Source organism: Candoia aspera, chromosome 6 (genome assembly GCF_035149785.1).
Source record: "Candoia aspera isolate rCanAsp1 chromosome 6, rCanAsp1.hap2, whole genome shotgun sequence".
Classification (NCBI taxonomy): domain Eukaryota; kingdom Metazoa; phylum Chordata; class Lepidosauria; order Squamata; family Boidae; genus Candoia; species Candoia aspera.
Window position 1 is genome coordinate 40,842,452 of NC_086158.1, and position 7,394 is coordinate 40,849,845.

Below are 7,394 nucleotides of genomic sequence, written 5' to 3' on the forward strand. Positions count from 1 at the left end.
ACCTTGCACATCATGGATTATATGTTGTTGTTTTAATCCTTGTATGCTGCCCAGAGTCACTGTTGTGAGATGGGGAGAGGGGAGTGGGGGGAGGGAGAGAGAGAATTTCTGGGTGATGAAAACTAAAAGTTATTATGAAGAATTCCAGAAAGATCCCTGTAAACTGGAAGAATGGTCAACCAAGTGGCAAATCTGATTTAATTTAACTAAATGTAAAGAGATGCACACCGGGGCAAGAAAGATTTCACAGATACATTGAAGGAGCATGAGCTGTCTATAGCTAATCAGGAAAAAGATACTGGGGTTGCAGAGGGATTTAGTTTTCAATGATTTTGGTATGCATAGCTAAGAGGTAGATTAAATTCAAGGTAGATTACAAGACATTTGGAATTGAGCAACAAGACAGTATATGAAGTTGAATTATGTACAAATGATGAACACGTAATTACCAAAATGTATAAACTCTTGCTGAAATTTGAAATGGAGGACGAACAAGTTAAAAAGGCTATGATAAAATGGGCTAAGAATTTTGGACATAAAATATTGTTGGAACAGTAGGAAAACATGTGGTTACAAGGATTGAAATTCACATTACGTTATAAACTAAAAGAGAATTTTTACAAAATGATACTATACTTGATCTTAGCCAAAAGGCCGAGAAGTGATGTACCATTGATACATGATTCCCAACAAATTATCTAGAATGTATAAATGTACCTCAGACTTCCAGGGAAGAAATGGTAAACTGAAGACAACTCCATGAAAAGTGGAGCTAACAACTGTGGCAGAATGAAGGGCTAGAGGGTAGACCTTCAATAATTTCTCCCCAGACAAGGATAAGACTTGAGATCACCAAGCGCTCCAGACGGTTGCTTCTCACAGGGAGACCACAAGACAGAGGTCTCCAGCAGGTTTAGAGCTCTGGAAGATGAGGGAATAGCCATCTTGCTCAAACTGTGGTCAGCACCTTTGAAAGGGCACTAAGTTTGCATACTTGCTTTCTAATCAGTTTCAGAAATTGCTAGTTTTTCAGCTATTAGAAACCTTTGGATTGACAAGTCTGACAGCACTGGGTAAATTTCCTTCAATCCTTAGTGAAAGAAGTTTTAACTAAAAGCGTAAGAATTTTTTTTTAAATTAATAAACAGCAAAAGGGTGATTAAAACTTTGATTTTAGAAACTTAAAAATGGACTAAGGGAACAGATAAATTGGAAATAAGATTTTGGAATTAATTGCAAAGGATCCTTTCCATGGGAAAATGATTTTGTTTTGATTAAAAAAAACCATAATAAGACTTTAAAAATTGGATACTAGAGGGAGCTAGAAGGAACTAAAGATGACAATTAAAGGAGAACACTCAAACTCAGCTTATAATTACAGAATGAAGCAAAATATTTTAACATTGGACATATTAAAGGCTATTTTTGAACAATGGTCCCAGAAGTTAATTTTAACAGTGTCTGCCTCTATAGATAGTCTAAAAGATGTTATGGAACAAGTTCTATCTGACAAGATTTAGACTGAGTTGAAAGTGGATTTAAAAATGACAGGCTACAAGAATGACATGGAAAAAGATTTTACACTGGACATACAAAAGAAACTGGTGGATGTCTTAATAATTAAAAAGTATACACAAACCAAAACCCAAGAGAGTGACCTGGATAATTTTCATATATTGGATTGACAAAAGAGGCTTGTTAAAGTTTTGAAGAATTTTGTGATAAAGGACAAAGAAAAAATGAAAAGAAATCAAGTTCTACAACATTATTTGAGGGGAATAAAAATGAAGGTGGTTAAAAGTAAAAGGAAGGAATATAAAGTTGGTTTACATGATCAAGGCGAAAATATATATGTTTATTTATTTATTTATTATCCCACCTTTATTATTTTTATAAATAAGTCAAGGCAGCAAACATACCTAATACTCCTTCCTCCTCCTATTTTCCCCACAACAGCAACCCTGTGAGGTGAGTTGGGCTGAGAGAGAATGACTGGCCCAAGGTCACCCAGCTGGCTTTCATGCCTAAGGTGGGACTAGAACTCACAGACTCCTGGTTTCTAGCCCAGCAGCTTAACCACTAGACCAATTTACCCTTGATTTACTTTTGCTGATATCAGGAGTGAAATGACAAGGTTTTATGGATTTGCTTATGGATAAGAGATGGGACATGGGAAGAAGAGATCATTTGTTGTAATTTAAGAGAAGGTGATAAGTTACTAAAATTGTTTATACTTGTGATGAAGGGGGAAGTCACTTCTTTATATATTTCTTTTCTTTTTCTTTACTATATTCTTATTTTTTCTTTCTTTTCTATTTCTATTTCTATTTTTTTCCTTTTTTCTTTCTTTTTTGAATATTTTACTTTTACTTGTTATTCTTTTAGGTTTTTTAGTTGGTATTAGTTTTTATTTTTGTAATTATAATTAATAATAAAATTACTACAAAAAAAGAATATATAAAGGTACCTCAAATTTATGTTGGAAATGTGACAACATGAACGGTCATTTTATCATGTTTGGTGGACTTCTAAAAAAGCCAGAAAATTTTGGGTTCAAATGCATATATTGATACAAGGAATTTAAAGATTCAACTGAAACCAGAACTTTTTTGTTGTTGTTGTTGCAATTAATGGACAGATAACTAGAAAAAAGCCATGGAAGATTATATATGATCACTGCTACAAGACAACTTATATGTGCAAAAATGGAAAGATTGTGAAATATTCACAATGGAGGAATGGTTGGTGAAGATGACAGAACTAGCAGAGATGGCAAAATTAACTTGTTTGCTTAGAGAAAGATCAATTACATTTCTTAGTGACTGGAAACCCCTTATGGACTTTTTGCTGAAAAAAGAAAAAAATGAACTGATGATTTATGGATCTGATGATTAGAAAGGGTAAATTATGGAAAGAAGAAAACTTTGATGTAACCTTAGAGAGAGAAGGTAACTTGTAACTGCTGTTAAGAAGATCGGAAGCCACTTCTTTATTATTCCTTATTGTTTTTCTTTTTTTCCTTCTTTTTATCTCTTTTTCTTTATTTCTTTTTCAGTTTTCTATTACTTTTCTCTACTTCTCTTATCTTTAACTTAAAATCGATATTGTTTTTATTCTCTGGAAAAACTTATTTAATAAAAATTTTATATATGTATATGTTGGATCAGTTTAAGGCATCCGTAAAAAAAAAAAAAAAAATTCATAGAAAATAGAATTATAGAGTTGGAAGGGGCCATTCAGGCCATCAGTTCCAACCTTGCTCACTATGAGAATCCAAATGAAACCTTCCCAGACAAATAGCTATTTAGCTTCCTTTGAGCGCATCACATGAAGGGGAGCCCATCAATTTTCTGGGCAATTTGTTCCACTATTAAATAGCTCTTACTGTTGGGAAGGGTTTTTTTCCCCTACCTCTGAGTTGAAATCTGCCTTCCATGCTAATGATTATTGTAAAGCCCTTATACAATATAGTAGATGTATATCTGGAATATTGTTTCACAGTTCTGACTGTCACATTTGGAAATATATATATAATGGAGCTGGAAAAAGTGCAAGAAGAAGCAACTAAACTGATCAGAGAATTCTGAAGCCTAGAATGTTTTATTTTAGAGAAAAAGGGTAATTGGGAGTAGACAGGATATAGATGTGTAAAATCATGTGTGGCATGGAGAGATCGGACAGAAACATATTTTTCTCCTTCCTCAAAACGTCCAGTGAGGCTGATTGGAAGAAGAATTAAAACAGACAAAAGAAAGTACTTCTTCCCATGCTATATTTCATTATCACAAGCTGTGCTGATGGCCACTGATTTGGATAACATTAAAAGGGGACTGGATAAATTCTTGATGGCCTCAGTGTTACCTCTGGGTTCAGGGCTTTATACCTCCACATTTCAGTTTCCAGTGGACACAGTGCTGGGAAAGGGTTTGTTCACTTTCAGCTGCAAGTACCCCAGAAGCATCGGGTTGGCCATTTGATATACAAAATGGTAGAGTAAGATGAGCCTTGACCTGATCCAGCAAAGCTTTTCTTATGTTTTTAAAAGATTGGCTGACCTTGAACGATTGATAGACCCACTATAAATTACATTGCCATGGAATAATTCTGATGTATGGAGGCAAGAAGGAGGGTTATAGATACAAATGCTAATATTTTGGTTTCAGACATCCAAATTTTGAACTCCAAATTTTACATTCAATATTTGGAAAAATCGATAAATTCTGAAATCTGCCAGTATTTTTTCCTCTAGCTAGTCAGAAGGGAAATAATATTTAATGTTCTGTGGAGAAGCTTGATAGTTTGTGGAAGTATCTAAGCTGCAGGTGCTGGCAGAGCTTCTAGGTGTGATAGTTAAGAGGACCCAACTAGTCTTGCTCAGTATTTGAAATTATGAGATGGATAATTACACTTCATGCAAGACACTGAAACTAATCAATTATAATAACCACACGCTTCCATTTATTGGGCCATTGACTTCAATGGTAAAAAATGGAGAAAACAATCACATTGACATAAGATGCAGTGAAAGGGGAACTCCAATGGCCATTCTAGTGCTAGCTTTTCATTGTCCTTAAAAAACAAACAAACAAATAAATAAACTAGGGAAAACACACAAAGCATGGCTTTAGAAATTGTTTCCAATTCCTGTTTCAGCAGTGGCTATGTGGCAGTATGCATGTGTGCACTGGGAAGCATGGGGTATGCTCTGCTTCTCGTATAGCTTTTCAGGGTGTTTTATTTCCCCATAGCCCCTGGCCTGATTTAGCCCTTTTTGTGTTAAATCTTTCTTTTGCTGGCTTCTCTACACCATTACTACCCAATCTAGTTCTAATAGTGAAGTCAAATAGAACTTTGGCAACAAACTTTGGGAAAAACAATATAGACAGAATTGCCATTCCTTAGCCTCAAACCCTTTTCTAAGATCTTGTTAGTGAAAATAGAGATAGATAAAGATGCACGAATTCCTCTTTTGGATGTCAAAACTCAACCTTAAGTCGCTTGTCTTCCTGATCATTATTGCTTCTGGTAACTCTACCCTGAGCTCCTTGATAATGTTCTCCGATATCAAGAGAAAGATAACCACCCAGAGTCATTGTTGAGATGGGCGGTGGAAAAATGCAATAAATAAATAAATAAATCCTCATTGTTCTGATTTCTTTAAAGCAGTGTCTCTCAACCTTAGCAGCATGAAAATGTGTGGGCTTCAACTCCCAGAATTCTGCGAGTTGAAGTCCACACATCTTCAAGATGCCAAGGTTGAGAGACACTGCTTTAAAGAGTTTCTAGTACAACAGAAAATAAAACTTGCCATTTTGAAAGCCAATTATGAGAACAAGAAGCAACTGGGTGTGACATGGCAGGTGTAAGTGGCATGATTTCATCACACAAACCATGTGATTTCCATGTTTGTACCAAAAGACCAGGGTTTGTGTCATGATGCCATAAGCAAATATTTCATCATTGCTTCATTATTGAGTTTTGTACCAGACACCTATGTTGGTCAACATTTGTTTTAAAATATTAAAACAGTTGTTTTCTATAATGTTGTTCAGCAATTTCACTGATAATGATTCATTTTATAATGCTTTAGATTATGTCACTATTTCTTTTTTAGTTGGTACCTCAAATAACAAAATTAGATGATTCAACAGATTTTTTTTCAGACTAAATGAAGCAATTCAAACTTGATGGGGAAACCACATAAACAGCTGAATTACGTATCTGCCTATTACTGTTTTAGACTCTAAATAAAAGTAGACCATATGTGGTAATTGTGTTACCTCTGGAGATAATACAAGGAATAAATGTACTTTCAGTTGAATGTACTGAGGTTGCAATTCCACTGATTAGTCAAGAGGCAGCAAAAGTGCTAAGCTGCAGTTAGTACTACATCTAAGGATTAAAGACTTCAGTTATGGGCATTTTGGGAGAAAACATGGCATGTTTTGTGTTAATTTGAAAGCATATTTTCCCTAGTTTATCATTTGTTCTTTTTGACCTTGGCATAATTTCACCACTTTCCTGGGGCTTTCTCTCCAGTTACAATCCCAGAATTGACACCATTTTTTACCCTTCCCTATAATAAAAGCTGTCAGCTGAAATGAAAGGAAATATATCATAAATATATGCATGTGATTGCATGTTGCATAAAATTTAGTACAAAAAAAGTGTTGTTCACAGCTACTAATACAGAAACAAAATGGTCAGAGCAAATATTGTACAGTGTAGATTTCCTGAGATGTGAGACTATATGATAGATTCTGATAGATTTTTTACCTTTCTCATTCAATTAAATAAAAAGAAATTATTTTTAATTTTCTTTCAAAACAAAGTTATGTGAAATTGTTATGGATAAGATGGAAGGTTCTTCTGTACGCCTTAGCCTTTTGCACAATCATCTCTTCAGCTACCTGGAGTTTCTGTAGCCTCTCACACGTTAGTAAATCCCAAAGAAAGACTTTATGAGCAAATTTGTCCCTGGGTTTTTTTTCAGACCAGAAATATGGACAAACAGGACACTTGCAAAAGATAATGTTGTTATGCTATCTTGGGAAACTAACAGAAGCTCACAAATATCAAATACAATTCTAAATAAATTCTAATGCACCCTGAAAATGAATAGAGCAACTGAATTCTATTTCCCTGGGGAAGAAAAAAAAAATCAATTCTGAGGACAGATTTTGGAACAGCATTTTTTTCTAGAATATGCATCCATTCACTACTGAAGTGAGAAATTTCTATGGTGTGAGTGGTACTACAGATCTTATAGTTTCAGAACTGGATTAACAAGAAAGAAATATTATAGTTTGCAGAAATACACTGAGGAGGCCATATTATGTCTGCAGGATGAAGAATGTGTTTCAAAACAACTCCAGATAGCTTAAACAAGTTGTGGAGCATGACAATTAGAAAAAAGCCAGAACCTCTGCCAATATACCATGAATTCTACCAAGGGTAGAAATATCTTGAATTCTGACTGAGGAATCAAATGAAAGGAAGAACTATAGTTATTTTTGATCTTCCTGTGGGGAAAACATATGCTGTGCCCTCTGTCATAAAGAAGTTATGCAATCTATATCCATTTGTGATGATCCCTCTGAGACTTCAGAGGGAAAAGCAGGGGGTACTCAGAATTTTAGGGATTAAAATTATTTCTTGCTTCCAATAGAATATTTATAGCATTCTTCTCCAACTTTGTACTTTCCAGTTGTTGGGCTGTACCCTTTATTATCTCCAAACAGCATGAGTAGTACAGTGGGAGAAATCAGCATCATCATCATCATCAACATCATCATCACATTCGTCTTAAGATCTTCATATGCAGAAGGAAGGATAAAATAATTATAGGTAGTCCTCAGTTAACAACAGTAATTGGGACTAGAAATTCCATAGCT

At 34.7% G+C, this 7,394-nt stretch overlaps 1 pseudogene; it reads right to left on the reverse strand.

Annotated features, from left to right (window-relative positions):
* Positions 1–574: 574 nt before the first annotated feature.
* LOC134500588 (U2 spliceosomal RNA) lies at positions 575–666 on the reverse strand (annotated as a pseudogene).
* Positions 667–7,394: the final 6,728 nt, after the last annotated feature.